Source organism: Ambystoma mexicanum, unplaced genomic scaffold, assembly GCF_040938575.1.
Source record: "Ambystoma mexicanum isolate Mex_15411 unplaced genomic scaffold, UKY_AmexF1_1 Mex_scaf10, whole genome shotgun sequence".
Lineage (NCBI taxonomy): Eukaryota > Metazoa > Chordata > Amphibia > Caudata > Ambystomatidae > Ambystoma > Ambystoma mexicanum.
The window spans coordinates 490001-497500 of record NW_027182325.1 but is presented as its reverse complement, the minus strand read 5'-3'; the positions used below and the strand labels follow the sequence as shown (position 1 = coordinate 497500).

At 47.2% G+C, this 7500-nt stretch overlaps 20 non-coding genes and 6 pseudogenes across 20 annotated transcripts in view; all 26 read right to left on the bottom strand.

Annotated features, from left to right (window-relative positions):
* Window positions 1-97: 97 nt before the first annotated feature.
* Window positions 98-206, bottom strand: LOC138542827 (5S ribosomal RNA; annotated as a pseudogene).
* Window positions 207-311: 105 nt separating this feature from the next.
* Window positions 312-430, bottom strand: LOC138537667 (5S ribosomal RNA). The gene has a single exon (XR_011285796.1). It is a non-coding gene; the product is annotated as a 5S ribosomal RNA (ribosomal RNA).
* Window positions 431-536: 106 nt separating this feature from the next.
* LOC138538954 (5S ribosomal RNA) lies at window positions 537-655 on the bottom strand. The gene has a single exon (XR_011287036.1). It is a non-coding gene; the product is annotated as a 5S ribosomal RNA (ribosomal RNA).
* A 106-nt stretch (window positions 656-761) lies between these two features.
* LOC138548691 (5S ribosomal RNA) lies at window positions 762-880 on the bottom strand. The gene has a single exon (XR_011292483.1). It is a non-coding gene; the product is annotated as a 5S ribosomal RNA (ribosomal RNA).
* Window positions 881-1344: 464 nt separating this feature from the next.
* Window positions 1345-1453, bottom strand: LOC138543273 (5S ribosomal RNA; annotated as a pseudogene).
* Window positions 1454-1558: 105 nt separating this feature from the next.
* Window positions 1559-1677, bottom strand: LOC138547483 (5S ribosomal RNA). The gene has a single exon (XR_011291321.1). It is a non-coding gene; the product is annotated as a 5S ribosomal RNA (ribosomal RNA).
* Window positions 1678-1783: 106 nt separating this feature from the next.
* Window positions 1784-1902, bottom strand: LOC138536833 (5S ribosomal RNA). Its single transcript, XR_011284994.1, has one exon. It is a non-coding gene; the product is annotated as a 5S ribosomal RNA (ribosomal RNA).
* A 106-nt stretch (window positions 1903-2008) lies between these two features.
* On the bottom strand, window positions 2009-2127 carry LOC138549743 (5S ribosomal RNA). Its single transcript, XR_011293516.1, has one exon. It is a non-coding gene; the product is annotated as a 5S ribosomal RNA (ribosomal RNA).
* Window positions 2128-2233: 106 nt separating this feature from the next.
* LOC138539448 (5S ribosomal RNA) lies at window positions 2234-2352 on the bottom strand. The gene has a single exon (XR_011287515.1). It is a non-coding gene; the product is annotated as a 5S ribosomal RNA (ribosomal RNA).
* A 106-nt stretch (window positions 2353-2458) lies between these two features.
* LOC138538206 (5S ribosomal RNA) lies at window positions 2459-2577 on the bottom strand. The gene has a single exon (XR_011286314.1). It is a non-coding gene; the product is annotated as a 5S ribosomal RNA (ribosomal RNA).
* A 454-nt stretch (window positions 2578-3031) lies between these two features.
* Window positions 3032-3140, bottom strand: LOC138543272 (5S ribosomal RNA; annotated as a pseudogene).
* Window positions 3141-3245: 105 nt separating this feature from the next.
* LOC138545537 (5S ribosomal RNA) lies at window positions 3246-3364 on the bottom strand. Its single transcript, XR_011290828.1, has one exon. It is a non-coding gene; the product is annotated as a 5S ribosomal RNA (ribosomal RNA).
* A 106-nt stretch (window positions 3365-3470) lies between these two features.
* Window positions 3471-3589, bottom strand: LOC138538943 (5S ribosomal RNA). The gene has a single exon (XR_011287025.1). It is a non-coding gene; the product is annotated as a 5S ribosomal RNA (ribosomal RNA).
* A 106-nt stretch (window positions 3590-3695) lies between these two features.
* Window positions 3696-3814, bottom strand: LOC138542037 (5S ribosomal RNA). The gene has a single exon (XR_011290027.1). It is a non-coding gene; the product is annotated as a 5S ribosomal RNA (ribosomal RNA).
* Window positions 3815-4278: 464 nt separating this feature from the next.
* LOC138545674 (5S ribosomal RNA) lies at window positions 4279-4387 on the bottom strand (annotated as a pseudogene).
* A 105-nt stretch (window positions 4388-4492) lies between these two features.
* LOC138545418 (5S ribosomal RNA) lies at window positions 4493-4611 on the bottom strand. The gene has a single exon (XR_011290816.1). It is a non-coding gene; the product is annotated as a 5S ribosomal RNA (ribosomal RNA).
* A 106-nt stretch (window positions 4612-4717) lies between these two features.
* LOC138538931 (5S ribosomal RNA) lies at window positions 4718-4836 on the bottom strand. The gene has a single exon (XR_011287014.1). It is a non-coding gene; the product is annotated as a 5S ribosomal RNA (ribosomal RNA).
* Window positions 4837-4942: 106 nt separating this feature from the next.
* Window positions 4943-5061, bottom strand: LOC138548690 (5S ribosomal RNA). The gene has a single exon (XR_011292482.1). It is a non-coding gene; the product is annotated as a 5S ribosomal RNA (ribosomal RNA).
* Window positions 5062-5515: 454 nt separating this feature from the next.
* LOC138543271 (5S ribosomal RNA) lies at window positions 5516-5624 on the bottom strand (annotated as a pseudogene).
* A 105-nt stretch (window positions 5625-5729) lies between these two features.
* Window positions 5730-5848, bottom strand: LOC138545303 (5S ribosomal RNA). The gene has a single exon (XR_011290803.1). It is a non-coding gene; the product is annotated as a 5S ribosomal RNA (ribosomal RNA).
* A 106-nt stretch (window positions 5849-5954) lies between these two features.
* On the bottom strand, window positions 5955-6073 carry LOC138538919 (5S ribosomal RNA). The gene has a single exon (XR_011287003.1). It is a non-coding gene; the product is annotated as a 5S ribosomal RNA (ribosomal RNA).
* A 106-nt stretch (window positions 6074-6179) lies between these two features.
* LOC138548689 (5S ribosomal RNA) lies at window positions 6180-6298 on the bottom strand. The gene has a single exon (XR_011292481.1). It is a non-coding gene; the product is annotated as a 5S ribosomal RNA (ribosomal RNA).
* Window positions 6299-6762: 464 nt separating this feature from the next.
* On the bottom strand, window positions 6763-6871 carry LOC138545940 (5S ribosomal RNA; annotated as a pseudogene).
* A 106-nt stretch (window positions 6872-6977) lies between these two features.
* Window positions 6978-7096, bottom strand: LOC138542518 (5S ribosomal RNA). The gene has a single exon (XR_011290498.1). It is a non-coding gene; the product is annotated as a 5S ribosomal RNA (ribosomal RNA).
* Window positions 7097-7202: 106 nt separating this feature from the next.
* On the bottom strand, window positions 7203-7321 carry LOC138539447 (5S ribosomal RNA). The gene has a single exon (XR_011287514.1). It is a non-coding gene; the product is annotated as a 5S ribosomal RNA (ribosomal RNA).
* A 106-nt stretch (window positions 7322-7427) lies between these two features.
* LOC138538205 (5S ribosomal RNA) overlaps window positions 7428-7500 on the bottom strand; it is a 119-nt gene continuing 46 nt past the window's right edge. Inside the window, exon 1 of the ribosomal RNA XR_011286313.1 lies at window positions 7428-7500. This exon is cut by the window's right edge and continues 46 nt beyond it. This is a non-coding gene — a ribosomal RNA (5S ribosomal RNA).

The following is a 7500-nucleotide window of genomic DNA, read 5'->3' as shown; positions in this document are numbered from 1 at the left end:
AGTGAGTTTTGTACTTTTAAGCATCTAGTCAGCTAGACCTTGCAATTTTGAAAGGCAATTGAGAAATGGCTCACTTCCTGAACTTGGAGCACAAAAAAGCCTACAGCACCTGGTATTCCCAGGCGGTCTCCCATCCAGGTACTAACTAGGCCCGACCCTGCTTAGCTTCCGAGATCGGGCGCATTCAGTGTGGTGTGGCCGTAGGCTCTGGGCCTAGTGAGTTTGTACTTTTAAGCATCTAGTCGGCTAGACCTTGCAGTTTTGAAAGGCAATTGTGAAATGGCTCACTTCCTGAACTTGGAGCACAAAAAAGCCTACAGCACCTGGTATTCCCAGGTGGTCTCCCATCCAGGTACTAACTAGGCCCGACACTGCTTAGCTTCCGAGATCAGACGAGATTGGGCGCATTCAGTGTGGTGTGGCCGTAGGCTCTGGGCCTAGTGAGTTTTGTACTTTTAAGCATCTAGTCGGCTAGACCTTGCAGTTTTGAAAGGCAATTGAGAAATGGCTCACTTCCTGAACTTGGAGTACAAAAAAGCCTACAGCACCTGGTATTCCCAGGCGGTCTCCCATCCAGGTACTAACTAGGCCCGACACTGCTTAGCTTCTGAGATCAGACGAGATCAGGCGCATTCAGTGTGGTGTGGCCGTAGGCTCTGGGCCTAGTGAGTGTTGTACTTTTAAGCATCTAGTCGGCTAGACCTTGCAGTTTTAAAAGGCAATTGAGAAAGGGCTCACTTCCTGAACTTGGAGCACAAAAAAGCCTACAGCACCTGGTATTCCCAGGCGGTCTCCCATCCAGGTACTAACTAGGCCTGACACTGCTTAACTTCCGAGATCAGACGAGATCGGGTGCATTCAGTGTGGTGTGGCCGTAGGCTCTAGGAATGCTAAGAATATTACTCTTATGCATTTGCATTTAGTAAGCTAAGCCATGCAGCCACTTGCAACATGATACCACGCTCATCGCTCGATCAGGCTCGATCAGGCGAGATATATAAGACTGGTGGGCCCATTCAGGACTCCTATGTCTGGTAGGATAACTTTAATTCATCCATCCTGTGTCTGTTGCAGGGAGGTGGAGAGAACAATCAACACAATAATGGTTTTCTTTCATGCCTCTTGAAGGACTCAATATTCTCTGTACTGCATTACATGTGAAAGTCGATTTATTACCCATGAACACACTACCTGTATGCTAATTCTATGTAAAAAGGTAGCTCCAGCCCTCATGATGTTGTCCAACATTTCCGCTATAAAACGGGATACAATTATTTTGGAAACATACCAAATTTGAAAAATAATTGAGAAGTTGCGCAATTACTAATCATGGAACACAAAAAAAGCCTACAGCACCTGGTATTCCCAGGCAGTCTCCCATCCAGGTACTAACTAGGCCCGACCCTGCTTAGCTTCCGAGATCGGGCGCATTCAGTGTGGTGTGGCCGTAGGCTCTGGGCCTAGTGAGTTTGTACTTTTAAGCATCTAGTCAGCTAGACCTTGCAGTTTTGAAAGGCAATTGTGAAATGGCTCACTTCCTGAACTTGGAGCACAAAAAAGCCTACAGCACCTGGTATTCCCAGGTGGTCTCCCATCCAGGTACTAACTAGGCCCGACACTGCTTAGCTTCCGAGATCAGACGAGATCGGGCGCAATCAGTGTGGTGTGGCCGTAGGCTCTGGGCCTAGTGAGTTTTGTACTTTTAAGCATCTAGTCAGCTAGACCTTGCAGTTTTGAAAGGCAATTGAGAAATGGCTCACTTCCTGAACTTGGAGCACAAAAAAGCCTACAGCACCTGGTATTCCCAGGCGGTCTCCCATCCAGGTACTAACGAGGCCCGACACTGCTTAGCTTCCGAGATCAGACGAGATCGGGCGCAATCAGTGTGGTGTGGCCGTAGGCTCTGGGCCTAGTGAGTTTTGTACTTTTAAGCATCTAGTCAGCTAGACCTTGCAATTTTGAAAGGCAATTGAGAAATGGCTCACTTCCTGAACTTGGAGCACAAAAAAGCCTACAGCACCTGGTATTCCCAGGCGGTCTCCCATCCAGGTACTAACGAGGCCCGACACTGCTTAGCTTCCGAGATCAGACGAGATCGGGCGCATTCAGTGTGGTGTGGCCGTAGGCTCTGGTTCTTGTGAGTTTTGTACTTTTAAGCATCTAGTCGGCTAGACCTTGCAGTTTTGAAAGGCAATTGAGAAATGGCTCACTTCCTGAACTTGGAGTACAAAAAAGCCTACAGCACCTGGTATTCCCAGGCGGTCTTCCATCCAGGTACTAACTAGGCCCGACACTGCTTAGCTTCTGAGATCAGACGAGATCAGGCACATTCAGTGTGGTGTGGCCGTAGGCTCTGGGCCTAGTGAGTTTTGTACTTTTAAGCATCTAGTCGGCTAGACCTTGCAGTTTTAAAAGGCAATTGAGAAAGGGCTCACTTCCTGAACTTGGAGCACAAAAAAGCCTACAGCACCTGGTATTCCCAGGCGGTCTCCCATCCAGGTACTAACTAGGCCTGACACTGCTTAACTTCCGAGATCAGTCGAGATCGGGTGCATTCAGTGTGGTGTGGCCGTAGGCTCTAGGAATGCTAAGAATATTACTCTTATGCATTTGCATTTAGTAAGCTAAGCCATGCAGCCACTTGCAACATGATACCACGCTCATCGCTCGATCAGGCGAGATATATAAGACTGGTGGGCCCATTCAGGACTCCTATGTCTGGTAGGATAACTTTAATTCATCCATCCTGTGTCTGTTGCAGGGAGGTGGAGAGAACAATCAACACAATAATGGTTTTCTTTCATGCCTCTTGAAGGACTCAATATTCTCTGTACTGCATTACATGTGAAAGTTGATTTATTACCCATGAACACACTACCTGTATGCTAATTCTATGTAAAAAGGTAGCTCCAGCCCTCATGATGTTGTCCAACATTTCCGCTATAAAACGGGATACAATTATTTTGGAAACATACCAAATTTGAAAAATAATTGAGAAGTTGCGCAATTACTAATCATGGAGCACAAAAAAAGCCTACAGCACCTGGTATTCCCAGGCAGTCTCCCATCCAGGTACTAACTAGGCCCGACCCTGCTTAGCTTCCGAGATCGGGCGCATTCAGTGTGGTGTGGCCGTAGGCTCTGGGCCTAGTGAGTTTGTACTTTTAAGCATCTAGTCGGCTAGACCTTGCAGTTTTGAAAGGCAATTGTGAAATGGCTCACTTCCTGAACTTGGAGCACAAAAAAGCCTACAGCACCTGGTATTCCCAGGTGGTCTCCCATCCAGGTACTAACTAGGCCCGACACTGCTTAGCTTCCGAGATCAGACGAGATCGGGCGCATTCAGTGTGGTGTGGCCGTAGGCTCTGGGCCTAGTGAGTTTTGTACTTTTAAGCATCTAGTCGGCTAGACCTTGCAGTTTTGAAAGGCAATTGAGAAATGGCTCACTTCCTGAACTTGGAGTACAAAAAAGCCTACAGCACCTGGTATTCCCAGGCGGTCTCCCATCCAGGTACTAACTAGGCCCGACACTGCTTAGCTTCTGAGATCAGACGAGATCAGGCGCATTCAGTGTGGTGTGGCCGTAGGCTCTGGGCCTAGTGAGTGTTGTACTTTTAAGCATCTAGTCGGCTAGACCTTGCAGTTTTAAAAGGCAATTGAGAAAGGGCTCACTTCCTGAACTTGGAGCACAAAAAAGCCTACAGCACCTGGTATTCCCAGGCGGTCTCCCATCCAGGTACTAACTAGGCCTGACACTGCTTAACTTCCAAGATCAGACGAGATCAGGTGCATTCAGTGTGGTGTGGCCATAGGCTCTAGGAATGCTAAGAATATTACTCTTATGCATTTGCATTTAGTAAGCTAAGCCATGCAGCCACTTGCAACATGATACCACGCTCATCGCTCGATCAGGCTCGATCAGGCGAGATATATAAGACTGGTGGGCCCATTCAGGACTCCTATGTCTGGTAGGATAACTTTAATTCATCCATCCTGTGTCTGTTGCAGGGAGGTGGAGAGAACAATCAACACAATAATGGTTTTCTTTCATGCCTCTTGAAGGACTCAATATTCTCTGTACTGCATTACATGTGAAAGTTGATTTATTACCCATGAACACACTACCTGTATGCTAATTCTATGTAAAAAGGTAGCTCCAGCCCTCATGATGTTGTCCAACATTTCCGCTATAAAACGGGATACAATTATTTTGGAAACATACCAAATTTGAAAAATAATTGAGAAGTTGCGCAATTACTAATCATGGAGCACAAAAAAAGCCTACAGCACCTGGTATTCCCAGGCAGTCTCCCATCCAGGTACTAACTAGGCCAGACCCTGCTTAGCTTCCGAGATCGGGCGCATTCAGTGTGGTGTGGCCGTAGGCTCTGGGCCTAGTGAGTTTGTACTTTTAAGCATCTAGTCGGCTAGACCTTGCAGTTTTGAAAGGCAATTGTGAAATGGCTCACTTCCTGAACTTGGAGCACAAAAAAGCCTACAGCACCTGGTATTCCCAGGTGGTCTCCCATCCAGGTACTAACTAGGCCCGACACTGCTTAGCTTCCGAGATCAGACGAGATCGGGCGCATTCAGTGTGGTGTGGCCGTAGGCTCTGGGCCTAGTGAGTTTTGTACTTTTAAGCATCTAGTCGGCTAGACCTTGCAGTTTTGAAAGGCAATTGAGAAATGGCTCACTTCCTGAACTTGGAGTACAAAAAAGCCTACAGCACCTGGTATTCCCAGGCGGTCTCCCATCCAGGTACTAACTAGGCCCGACACTGCTTAGCTTCTGAGATCAGACGAGATCAGGCGCATTCAGTGTGGTGTGGCCGTAGGCTCTGGGCCTAGTGAGTGTTGTACTTTTAAGCATCTAGTCGGCTAGACCTTGCAGTTTTAAAAGGCAATTGAGAAAGGGCTCACTTCCTGAACTTGGAGCACAAAAAAGCCTACAGCACCTGGTATTCCCAGGCGGTCTCCCATCCAGGTACTAACTAGGCCTGACACTGCTTAACTTCCGAGATCAGACGAGATCGGGTGCATTCAGTGTGGTGTGGCCGTAGGCTCTAGGAATGCTAAGAATATTACTCTTATGCATTTGCATTTAGTAAGCTAAGCCATGCAGCCACTTGCAACATGATACCACGCTCATCGCTCGATCAGGCGAGATATATAAGACTGGTGGGCCCATTCAGGACTCCTATGTCTGGTAGGATAACTTTAATTCATCCATCCTGTGTCTGTTGCAGGGAGGTGGAGAGAACAATCAACACAATAATGGTTTTCTTTCATGCCTCTTGAAGGACTCAATATTCTCTGTACTGCATTACATGTGAAAGTTGATTTATTACCCATGAACACACTACCTGTATGCTAATTCTATGTAAAAAGGTAGCTCCAGCCCTCATGATGTTGTCCAACATTTCCGCTATAAAACGGGATACAATTATTTTGGAAACATACCAAATTTGAAAAATAATTGAGAAGTTGCGCAATTACTAATCATGGAGCACAAAAAAAGCCTACAGCACCTGGTATTCCCAGGCAGTCTCCCATCCAGGTACTAACTAGGCCCGACCCTGCTTAGCTTCCGAGATCGGGCGCATTCAGTGTGGTGTGGCCGTAGGCTCTGGGCTTAGTGAGTTTGTACTTTTAAGCATCTAGTCGGCTAGACCTTGCAGTTTTGAAAGGCAATTGTGAAATGGCTCACTTCCTGAACTTGGAGCACAAAAAAGCCTACAGCACCTGGTATTCCCAGGTGGTCTCCCATCCAGGTACTAACTAGGCCCGACACTGCTTAGCTTCCGAGATCAGACGAGATCGGGCGCATTCAGTGTGGTGTGGCCGTAGGCTCTGGGCCTAGTGAGTTTTGTACTTTTAAGCATCTAGTCGGCTAGACCTTGCAGTTTTGAAAGGCAATTGAGAAATGGCTCACTTCCTGAACTTGGAGTACAAAAAAGCCTACAGCACCTGGTATTCCCAGGCGGTCTCCCATCCAGGTACTAACTAGGCCCGACACTGCTTAGCTTCTGAGATCAGACGAGATCAGGCGCATTCAGTGTGGTGTGGCCGTAGGCTCTGGGCCTAGTGAGTGTTGTACTTTTAAGCATCTAGTCGGCTAGACCTTGCAGTTTTAAAAGGCAATTGAGAAAGGGCTCACTTCCTGAACTTGGAGCACAAAAAAGCCTACAGCACCTGGTATTCCCAGGCGGTCTCCCATCCAGGTACTAACTAGGCCTGACACTGCTTAACTTCCGAGATCAGACGAGATCGGGTGCATTCAGTGTGGTGTGGCCGTAGGCTCTAGGAATGCTAAGAATATTACTCTTATGCATTTGCATTTAGTAAGCTAAGCCATGCAGCCACTTGCAACATGATACCACGCTCATCGCTCGATCAGGCTCGATCAGGCGAGATATATAAGACTGGTGGGCCCATTCAGGACTCCTATGTCTGGTAGGATAACTTTAATTCATCCATCCTGTGTCTGTTGCAGGGAGGTGGAGAGAACAATCAACACAATAATGGTTTTCTTTCATGCCTCTTGAAGGACTCAATATTCTCTGTACTGCATTACATGTGAAAGTCGATTTATTACCCATGAACACACTACCTGTATGCTAATTCTATGTAAAAAGGTAGCTCCAGCCCTCATGATGTTGTCCAACATTTCCGCTATAAAACGGGATACAATTATTTTGGAAACATACCAAATTTGAAAAATAATTGAGAAGTTGCGCAATTACTAATCATGGAGCACAAAAAAAGCCTACAGCACCTGGTATTCCCAGGCAGTCTCCCATCCAGGTACTAACTAGGCCTGACCCTGCTTAGCTTCCGAGATCGGGCACATTCAGTGTGGTGTGGCCGTAGGCTCTGGGCCTAGTGAGTTTTGTACTTTTAAGCATCTAGTCGGCTAGACCTTGCAGTTTTGAAAGGCAATTGTGAAATGGCTCACTTCCTGAACTTGGAGCACAAAAAAGCCTACAGCACCTGGTATTCCCAGGTGGTCTCCCATCCAGGTACTATCTAGGCCGGACACTGCTTAGTTTCCGAGATCAGACGAGATCGGGCGCAATCAGTGTGGTGTGGCCGTAGGCTCTGGTTCTTGTGAGTTTTGTACTTTTAAGCATCTAGTCGGCTAGACCTTGCAGTTTTGAAAGGCAATTGAGAAATGGCTCACTTCCTGAACTTGGAGTACAAAAAAGCCTACAGCACCTGGTATTCCCAGGCGGTCTTCCATCCAGGTACTAACTAGGCCCGACACTGCTTAGCTTCTGAGATCAGACGAGATCAGGCACATTCAGTGTGGTGTGGCCGTAGGCTCTGGGCCTAGTGAGTTTTGTACTTTTAAGCATCTAGTCGGCTAGACCTTGCAGTTTTAAAAGGCAATTGAGAAAGGGCTCACTTCCTGAACTTGGAGCACAAAAAAGCCTACAGCACCTGGTATTCCCAGGCGGTCTCCCATCCAGGTACTAACTAGGCCTGACACTGCTTAACTTCC